The sequence below is a fragment of the Varroa destructor genome, unplaced genomic scaffold (genome assembly GCF_002443255.2).
Source record: "Varroa destructor unplaced genomic scaffold, Vdes_3.0 BEIS01000003.1, whole genome shotgun sequence".
Lineage (NCBI taxonomy): Eukaryota > Metazoa > Arthropoda > Arachnida > Mesostigmata > Varroidae > Varroa > Varroa destructor.
The window spans coordinates 53451336-53459889 of NW_019211456.1; the positions used below are offsets into that span (position 1 = coordinate 53451336).

The 8554-nt window shown below is 38.5% G+C and overlaps 1 long non-coding RNA gene across 2 annotated transcripts in view; it reads right to left on the reverse strand.

The window, feature by feature from the left end:
- Positions 1–7525, reverse strand: part of LOC147757134 (uncharacterized) — a 15121-nt gene extending 7596 nt beyond the window's left edge. Inside the window, exon 1 of one of the 2 annotated variants that reach the window (XR_015325278.1) lies at positions 7035–7525. This is a non-coding gene — a long non-coding RNA (uncharacterized LOC147757134). The remainder of the gene's footprint in view (positions 1–7034) is intronic. The other variant, XR_015325277.1, reaches the window with a different exon arrangement.
- Positions 7526–8554: the final 1029 nt, after the last annotated feature.

The following is an 8554-nucleotide window of genomic DNA, read 5'->3' on the forward strand; positions in this document are numbered from 1 at the left end:
TATATATAATATAATAATATAAATATATATAAAATATAATAATAATAACATTTTCGAATATTACGTCTGAAATAAATGCGGTATTAAAAGAAGATTATATGGCTAATATTACAAAAAAAACAAGACATCTCTGACCGTCACCATTTTTGTTCTTTTTAAACAGCCATTGAAATTTTGTAGGTTTTTTTGCAAAACAAGAAGCTACAGTACTAAAGCAGCTATGAGTGTTATTATTCTATCCTTACAGAAATTTAATTAACAGGAGTCGATTATCGCTTTCTCTATATTTATAAAACTGACGCTGCTCTGTTCATTTGAATAGCCTGTCCCAATAATGCATAGTAGAATGCTTTTTAGAAAGTAAGTATCATCTTTTATAAACATAGAAGACACCAACCGGGAATTAGTAAATGAATAAGTAAATAAATGGAATAAAAATATCTATATATGTGGAAAAGTATATGTGATGTAGTAGCATATCGCAGGTGTCATGTGAAAAACTGCAGCGCAATTTTTAAATGGACTGGAATTGTTGGGTTAATAAGATCCATTTCGTATACCTCATATGATCTCTAACGACTACTGTTGAATATGAATGTTCTCCACCAGATTACCTCAGAAGAGAGCATCGGTACCGTAGAGACCATATCTTTGTTTACTACTTAATTCAGTTATTTTACAGTTCGTAAGCTCGCTTTCGTGAAAAGTTGCGTTCTTAAAACCGCAATTATGAATCAACTAGTGATTTTAGTTAATTAAACCTGGTTTATAAACCCTATTTATTGAACTGATCTAGCGATTCGCTAACAAGAATTGTTGAGCCAGACCTTTGCGTTCATTGCAAATCCTGCACATGCGAATTGTTGTCTGAATAAATTTCACGATTACATTACAGCAGTAAACAAGAATGTGAAAAGAACGTTTTATAATGCGTCATTGCGAATATATGTTACGTAGATAAATGTTTATCTTTCGTTAGAGCGTTATATATATATATATATATATATATATATATCACGGAATTAAATAAACAAAAAAATATATATATTGTTATAATAAATGTATTTTCGGTTCCAGCCTGCTGTGGGTATATGGTACTCTGCAGCCTCTTAGCTAATCACTAATCGCCAGTGTCTAACCGTTTTTGCTGTGGTTCGGTAGCAGTTGGATCGCTAAAATTCTTCGAACTTTTGAGAGATAAAGGAGAGTCTTTTGAGAAATTCGTCAGGATCAAATGGATTCTAATAGACGAGTTGGAGCCACATTGCGACTAACTAACGAATTTCATCGAATCCGAGTATGTAGAACACCTAGACCCAAGCGACTCGACGGTATCCGCCGGATTTTAATGCAGAGAATTAGCCTTTAGTAAATGGAACTACCAGACCCACTCCTGCAGATCGATCACCCTACGTGGTGTGCTGTCGTAGCCGAGGACACGGACACTTTTCTTAAGTTACACATGCAACCGGCGGGCTCTTGGCTTCGCCAGGCTAGTTTCCCAGATGTCTAATTTATCGAAACTGATGCATAATCGGAGTTAGACGTTGGCGTCAAGTTGGAATGTTCTGCACTAGTGCGGGCCGCAGTGGGTACTGCCGTTGAAGTGAGAGCTGTGTCAACTGTGTCTTTGAAGCATACCAATGTGTGACCTCGGGTGCGGGCTGTTGGGCTGGTTTATAGCCAAATGTAGGTTCTGATCGTCGTAAGGGAAGTCAAGGCAAAGGTTAGCGGCAGACAGCTCGAACTCTGCTGTCATTAACAGTCTGGAAGTGCAAGGTTCTAGTCTCAAAAACCGACATACTTGCGTGTATTATGCCAAACAGCAGTTCGCATATGTATACCATGTGACTAAATAGGAGACCATGAGAGACATAAGTAGGGTTATGGGAAAAATATGGTTGTAAAGCTGGAATTTAAAGGCGACACCAGCGTAAGGTTATGGGGTAAATAGGGTACAAAGCTGAAGCTTAACGGCGACACCAGCTTAGGTAGAGCTCAGAAATGTATGACACTCGGCAGAAAGCCTCCGGTGTTCACACCTGTCCACTAGGTGTACTACCTTAACTGAGTCTGACCGACGTCGTCTTCCTTTTAACCATTATACCAAAAAGTAAATCTTATATCAGAACCGTTTAACAGTTATACCAAAAAATAAGTATTATACAGAAGAGTTTAACCATTGTATCATAAAATGCAAGTCTATGTAAATAATTTACCTTGTTTGTTTGTATTGTGAAAATATTTGTTTGTACCTTTTTTCAAAAGAGTTGAAGAAACGTTTGTTTGGACGTATTCTCTGGAGGCATTCTTTTGTTCTCTGCATCGAAATGCTCATTCGTTATGATTGTTAATGTGGCTACCAACAATAATGCCTCGCAGTATCTGGGATAGACTTCGAAATTCGATATCTGAGTGGTACGGCAAGGCACAACGTCGACGTCGTATCACGTCTACACGTTGCAATAAACTGGAAGAAGATTAAGACCCGCGGTGCCGACTTCGTGCTAATTTTAGTGCACCAACTGGTAAGGCCGCGTGGCGTTCGGCTCCGGTGGTAACCAGGCTTAAAAGGCAGCAAGATTGTCATGCTATTCAAGGATGGAAGGTAGCTTTCATTCTTTTTACGTAGAGGCATGGTTTAGGATTCCGGGCAGTGAAGTTTACTGGTTTGACCCACCGGTCATTCGGCAATCGGTCGAGCCCGCGGCGTTCTTTTTGCATCTAAAGTCATCCGGCATTGACAAAGACCGTCCATCGCTGATGCCGTGTTATTTCCCAAAGTGCGAAATATGGACGAGAGTTTGGTAATATGTTCGCATCAAACTTCAAAGCCGAGTCATGAACACTTCAAACACCTATTGATCCGCCGACACGGTTCTTCATTAAGATGTGTCTGAATTTTATGGGGCCCCTGTGCGTCTCGAAACGTGCTTATTCGTTCATTACAATGAGTATAAGCAACTGCACTCATTTATTTCTTCTTACGTCAATTGATAATGTTCTAAGCGAGGAAAAGAAGCTATTTGCCGTTCAAGATCGCTACGGGGCCATAGACACCGTCGCCAGGGAAAACGCAAACTATTTTAAGTTGGCAAGTAAAGCAGTATTTAGCATGCTCCCATATTTGGCGCATAAGGACTGCTATATCGAACAGCCTAGCAAATACGACGATCCGCTCAATTCCCAAGCGGCCGTCAGCGCGATTGCTAGAGACGTCTGGCTTCTCCGCTTTCGGCAGCCGCCTCCACGTTGAACACAACGATAAGCGAAATTCTAGGCACAACTCCGTTCGAATTTCTCTATGGATTCAAAGCCATATTGCCCGATGAGCATTCAGGGTAGCGATACGTCAACCCCCCGGTCAATTTGTATTTAGGTTTCGGAAGGTGGCTCACATCGGTCTTCTCCGGTGCAAACGGGTCCCAAAAACAGCACCCCTTTGCGCCGATCAGTTCGGCCAGGGAAACTAGTACTTTTACGGGGCACAACCCAACAACGTCGTTAAAACTTCTGTTTGAGTTGGAGCCCGAATGGAGCGTCGAAGCAACTTGCTCGGCGCACCCATGTGAGCTATGGCAGCGGTGTGCCACCGACAATCTAAGAGATATCCTAGAGGACTGGGCACGGAATGAAGGCATCCCGCCGGGTAGCATGGTCGAGTAAAATAAACACAAAACTTATAATGAATTACCGGTCACTGGAAAGTATTATACACCCACAGCCGACTGTCTAGTAAGTAGTCCCCCTTGGTCGGACCTCGTTTTTGTCGCAAAAAGGTATTGACTTTTTTCTACGTATAATTTCAGCACATGTGTTTTGGCTTTTCTTCACTAAGGCTAAACTGACACCATTAAGGGAGGTCTGCACATGACAGTCTGATGGTGGAAAATCGGGGCTATACGGCGAATGTATGTGGATTTTCCATGCAGGTTGTAATTGTGTGGCCTATCGCTTGTTTTAGTTGTTGACAGTATAGGTCGTTGTTAACAATGAAGGCCCAAATCATTCGTTTTCCCAAGAGACAAAGAAGAAAGAAATTCATTTCAAACACCAAACATAGCGGCACTTTTCTTTGACGCCAGTTAGGCCTATGCCACGAACTATGGGGTAAATTTTTATTTGCCCATCACTATTGTTTGTGATCTAAGTTTTCTCGCTCACGATGAACCATTTGAGAAATGACTAGATTTCGTTGCAAGTAGAGTGTTGAAGATGGAACAAATATTTACGACAATTTATGACTAGGTAAATTATTACGCATGAATTCGTATAGCGTCCAACCGTTGTGTTTTTTTTTGTAACCAGCTTCCTTCAAATGGTTTAAATGTCTGGTGGTAGATGTTTAGTTTCCTGACGACGTTACGGCTACTCATGTCGGCCTGCTCAACTTTTGCAGAAAATTCGTCAACTTTTTTCACACTTGGTCGATTGCTGTGAAAAGTATTTTTTTCTCTATATTTCAAGAATGAAAACGACAGAACCATCTGAGCCGTGCCATCAGATAACATACTTTGACTATATGTAGTGCAAATTTTGATGGACCTAGGCAGCATTTGTGCCCATAAAAATTGTAAAATATGGCGATTTCTTTAGAAATTTCTTTCATCTTTAAGGCGCTTAAAGGTATTCCAACAATGTTAGCACACCAACTGCGCTTGCATCTAGAGGATATTTCAAATGAATCTCAAGCGCCGGCCCGACGCGACTCATATTATTAAAGATACAAATCAATAGTCTAAATGCTCAGCGTTATACAAAAACACTTTGCTCCGCTAACCTATGTCGTATATATATGTGTATTAGCGGACTCAAGGCAGTTATCCCGTGGGTCTGGTTCATTTATTACCGCTTAGAAACATTATCATAGACAGGCTCTCTGTTGTGCGCTGCATTTAACTCTCTTAAGGGCAAGCAGTTATTTCCTAAGCATCTATCTAGAAAAGTGGTCAATTTTTTTAACAATTCAATATACACAGCATAATGCCCCTAAATTCAAACTTTTTTCTCACTGTTTTTGACATTTTACCTAAAAAAATATTTTTTACATATATTAGAAATGTCATTACTGGCATTCATGTTTACTTAACATTCGAAATTGTTATTTTGTTTTAAAGAGAACTAGTTTTCGTCTGGCACCAAGCGTATTTATTACGACGAACAGCTCGCCGACGTTATAAAAATGTTGCAGAAACACAAAAACAATATCGTACGGAGTTTTAGGCACATCTGCGTGACTTGCAATTAACTGAATTAGAGACAAGTTTATAACTGTCCAGGATGCTTTTGCCTGAGATGTTTAGAATTTATGATCTGCTATCAGCCCAATATTTAATTCCGTTTCCGATTTCTTGTGTATACTGTATTGACTATAGCGATACTTTAACGAATGTGCGTTGATCGATGTCGCTTGACACATGGTTACTATTAAAAAGTTGGTCGCGGATTCATCGCGAATAAAATATCAAAAGATATTTTGAAAACGATTGGTCAATAGTTTAGGTCCCGAATTAAAGTTGTAATCACAGTTGATGGTAATAAAGCTGTTAGAACTTACACTTCCAGCGCATACAACATTTTCTTAATTATCTGTTTTTTATTTAGATACAGTTTTAGAAACAAAGCATAAGACAATCTTTTAAATTTAAACGTGCCATTCTGTTTCTTTGAAATAGACACCATTCAGGTCAAAGTAGACGGTCTATGACTATAGGAATAACTATTTTGTTTTAAATGTATTGGCTATATAAGGGAAACAACTTGTTTCCCGCTCGTTGTCTCCAAATTGTATAACGTTGCAACATATTTAAATAAATATCACTTCATTGAATTCCATGCACATTCCAAGGCATTTGTTGTGAATGGGCAACAAGATATCAAAGCGAAATTCTCTAATGATTCACATCTACTATCATAATATTCAAATTAACTCAAACTGATCAAAAATTGTATCTCAACTGTATTTTTTCAAGATTTAGGTTCCAAAAAACAGCACTGTTAGAAATATGGGCAACAGAAAATGGGAGGAAATCGTGTATAGAAATCGATTCAGATGATACAGTTGACGATTCAGATGACGTAGCGCGTCAGAGGAAGTGGGGAATTCGACTCAGATTGATTGAGCCAGTTGATTCTCTTTCATCGGCTTGTAGAACTGTAGTACAATTCTTAAATAATAAGAATAAAAAGTTTGCTATTTCATCATGGCCCTTATTATTTATTGGAACTTTAATACTTGCTCAATTCTGCTCTATAAGCTCGGTTCGAAAGGAAGAAAGCAGAACACCTTTCAAAATATTCCATAAAATTTTTTAAAAATAAGTGCAGAAGTTAGGTTGAAAAAGTGGTTTTAAAAAATAATTAAAAAAACATATTAATCAAGGAGCAGAATCGGAGATGCAAACAATAACACAGTATAGATGTATATGTATAGTATATATATTGGTATAGTTTTCTCCTCATATTTCCGCATATGGACAGTAAACTACACCGCTGCTGCAAGAGTGTTCTTTACCAGTTTTTTTAAGAACAGATTAAAATCAGTTAGAAAAAACCCAAAATCAGCTGCTAGCTAAATCGGAAGCTGCTCTAAAACAATAGTCGTCAATGTTTTAGCGCAATGTTTACGTCAACCAAAATTCAAAAATCCTCAAAACACTATCAGTTTTTATCATCTGATTCTATACACATCTTATACCAAGTATCTTTAAATATAAGTCTGTGCTTCCTGGCAAAGTTTTCAGAATATCTACCTACTATCTGATACGTAGACTTCCGACACGTCTAATCAAAGTCGGGAAAAGCAGCGCCAAAAACGTTTTAGAGACTCGTTCTACAAATGTATGCTCTTCTCTTGTCAGAATTGATTCGAACCCATTTTGGTGTATAGAAGTCAGTCTAAAGAATTATCGTTTGTACCGACTATGAAATTTTAGAATCACTGAGAAATAATCCGTACATTTAGTCGTTTTCTATAGACAGTTTAAAGTAATGGTCAGGATAAGTAGACGCTTTTCTAAGAATGGGTCACTTACCAATTCTTGATTTGAGATAAAATTGTTCCCAGTGGTTCGTAGGTAGGATAATGGGGCTCAGTATTGATATTTATAAGACAATAATTGCTTCCAGGGAAATTTGCATCCCCAAAGAAGGCTTTAGCATGACCAACTCTCTGCTAGAACAAGCTTACATGTGGTAGTCCAATTAACCAAACCTGTAGTAACCTAATGTCTGGTATAGGTTGATCGAGGTTATAATTACGCTTAAATGAACGCACTTCCAGTATACTTGTAAGCGATGCACTAGATTTTCCTAGTTCCTGGGAATACGTGTGTCGATCTCATCCTTGTTTACTTCTCCCAACCAGCGAATTCACAATAACATACGTAGCTTTAAAGCTTAGCACAGTTCTACGACGTGATGGATTAACTCACATAATCTTATTCAGCCTTCAATCACCTAAAGTCAGCATCTGTGTCTTGTATGGACAATGGAGGACCGAATGATGTTTGCGCGAAGCCGGATCGTCTGAAAGGCCCTCTACCTGTTTCTCGCCTGAGCGCTTCGTCTTCTTATATGATACTGCATATGCGCCAACAGTAAACAGCGTCTTTCTTGCTGTTAACCCATTAGCAATGGGAATGCCATGAAGCACTATAACAACACTATGGTGAAAGAGCTCCCTTGCCAAACCATTTTAAGAATGCTTCCGCTTCTGAACTTGCTGGTATAGCAAAACAATAATTTTCGGGTACTCGAAGTCGTTCATTTAACTGCTTATAGCAGCATCGAGAAAGAAGTAGATCGACCTGTAGGCGTTCTGCTACCAGCTACTTTTTTATTAAAGCGATTTGGGCATAGCCGTACTTGATTTGTAGTCAAAACTTCACAACCTATATATGTATACATATATATGTAGGCCAGATTTTATTTTTTAAAGATTTAACGAGCGTTAAGAAGAATAAGGACGGCGGAACAAACAATTGTTCTATTGTATTCTTAAAGGGCTCCTTTATGTTGCGACATACTCACTCTGTTATCGTGCACTGTTAAGAAAATACTCATGAGAGACACTAATGTTTTTGGCCTATATCTTCATAAGGTGGAATTAGGACCCACTAGTGTGTGAAACTAGCCATTCAGCAAAACTCAGAAAAATCCGTGGTCTTGGCTAGAAAAGACGATGCCTCATAATAATGTAAGGTTAAGCTAGTTGACTAAAAGTATGATTCGTCTACCATTTGTTTTTAGTCTATCGTACTATCGTACAATGTACTATCGGAGACGAGACTAAAGAGACGAAACTGCAACAAGGAAATCAACTGTCAGAGAATGCAAAGAAACACTTAACTGGTCCAAGCGGCCTTGTTTTTTCTAATTTAGCAAAACAATCTAGAAGTCTGGATTATGTCAAATTTCGGGCTCATCTACATCTAAACAATCATAAATATTTAATAATATTATTTCTTACAAACAACGTTTCCTTATCGAAAATATGGAGTGGCCCACATAATTTCGTGCCATATAATTTTACCATTTCCTGAGTACTATGAAA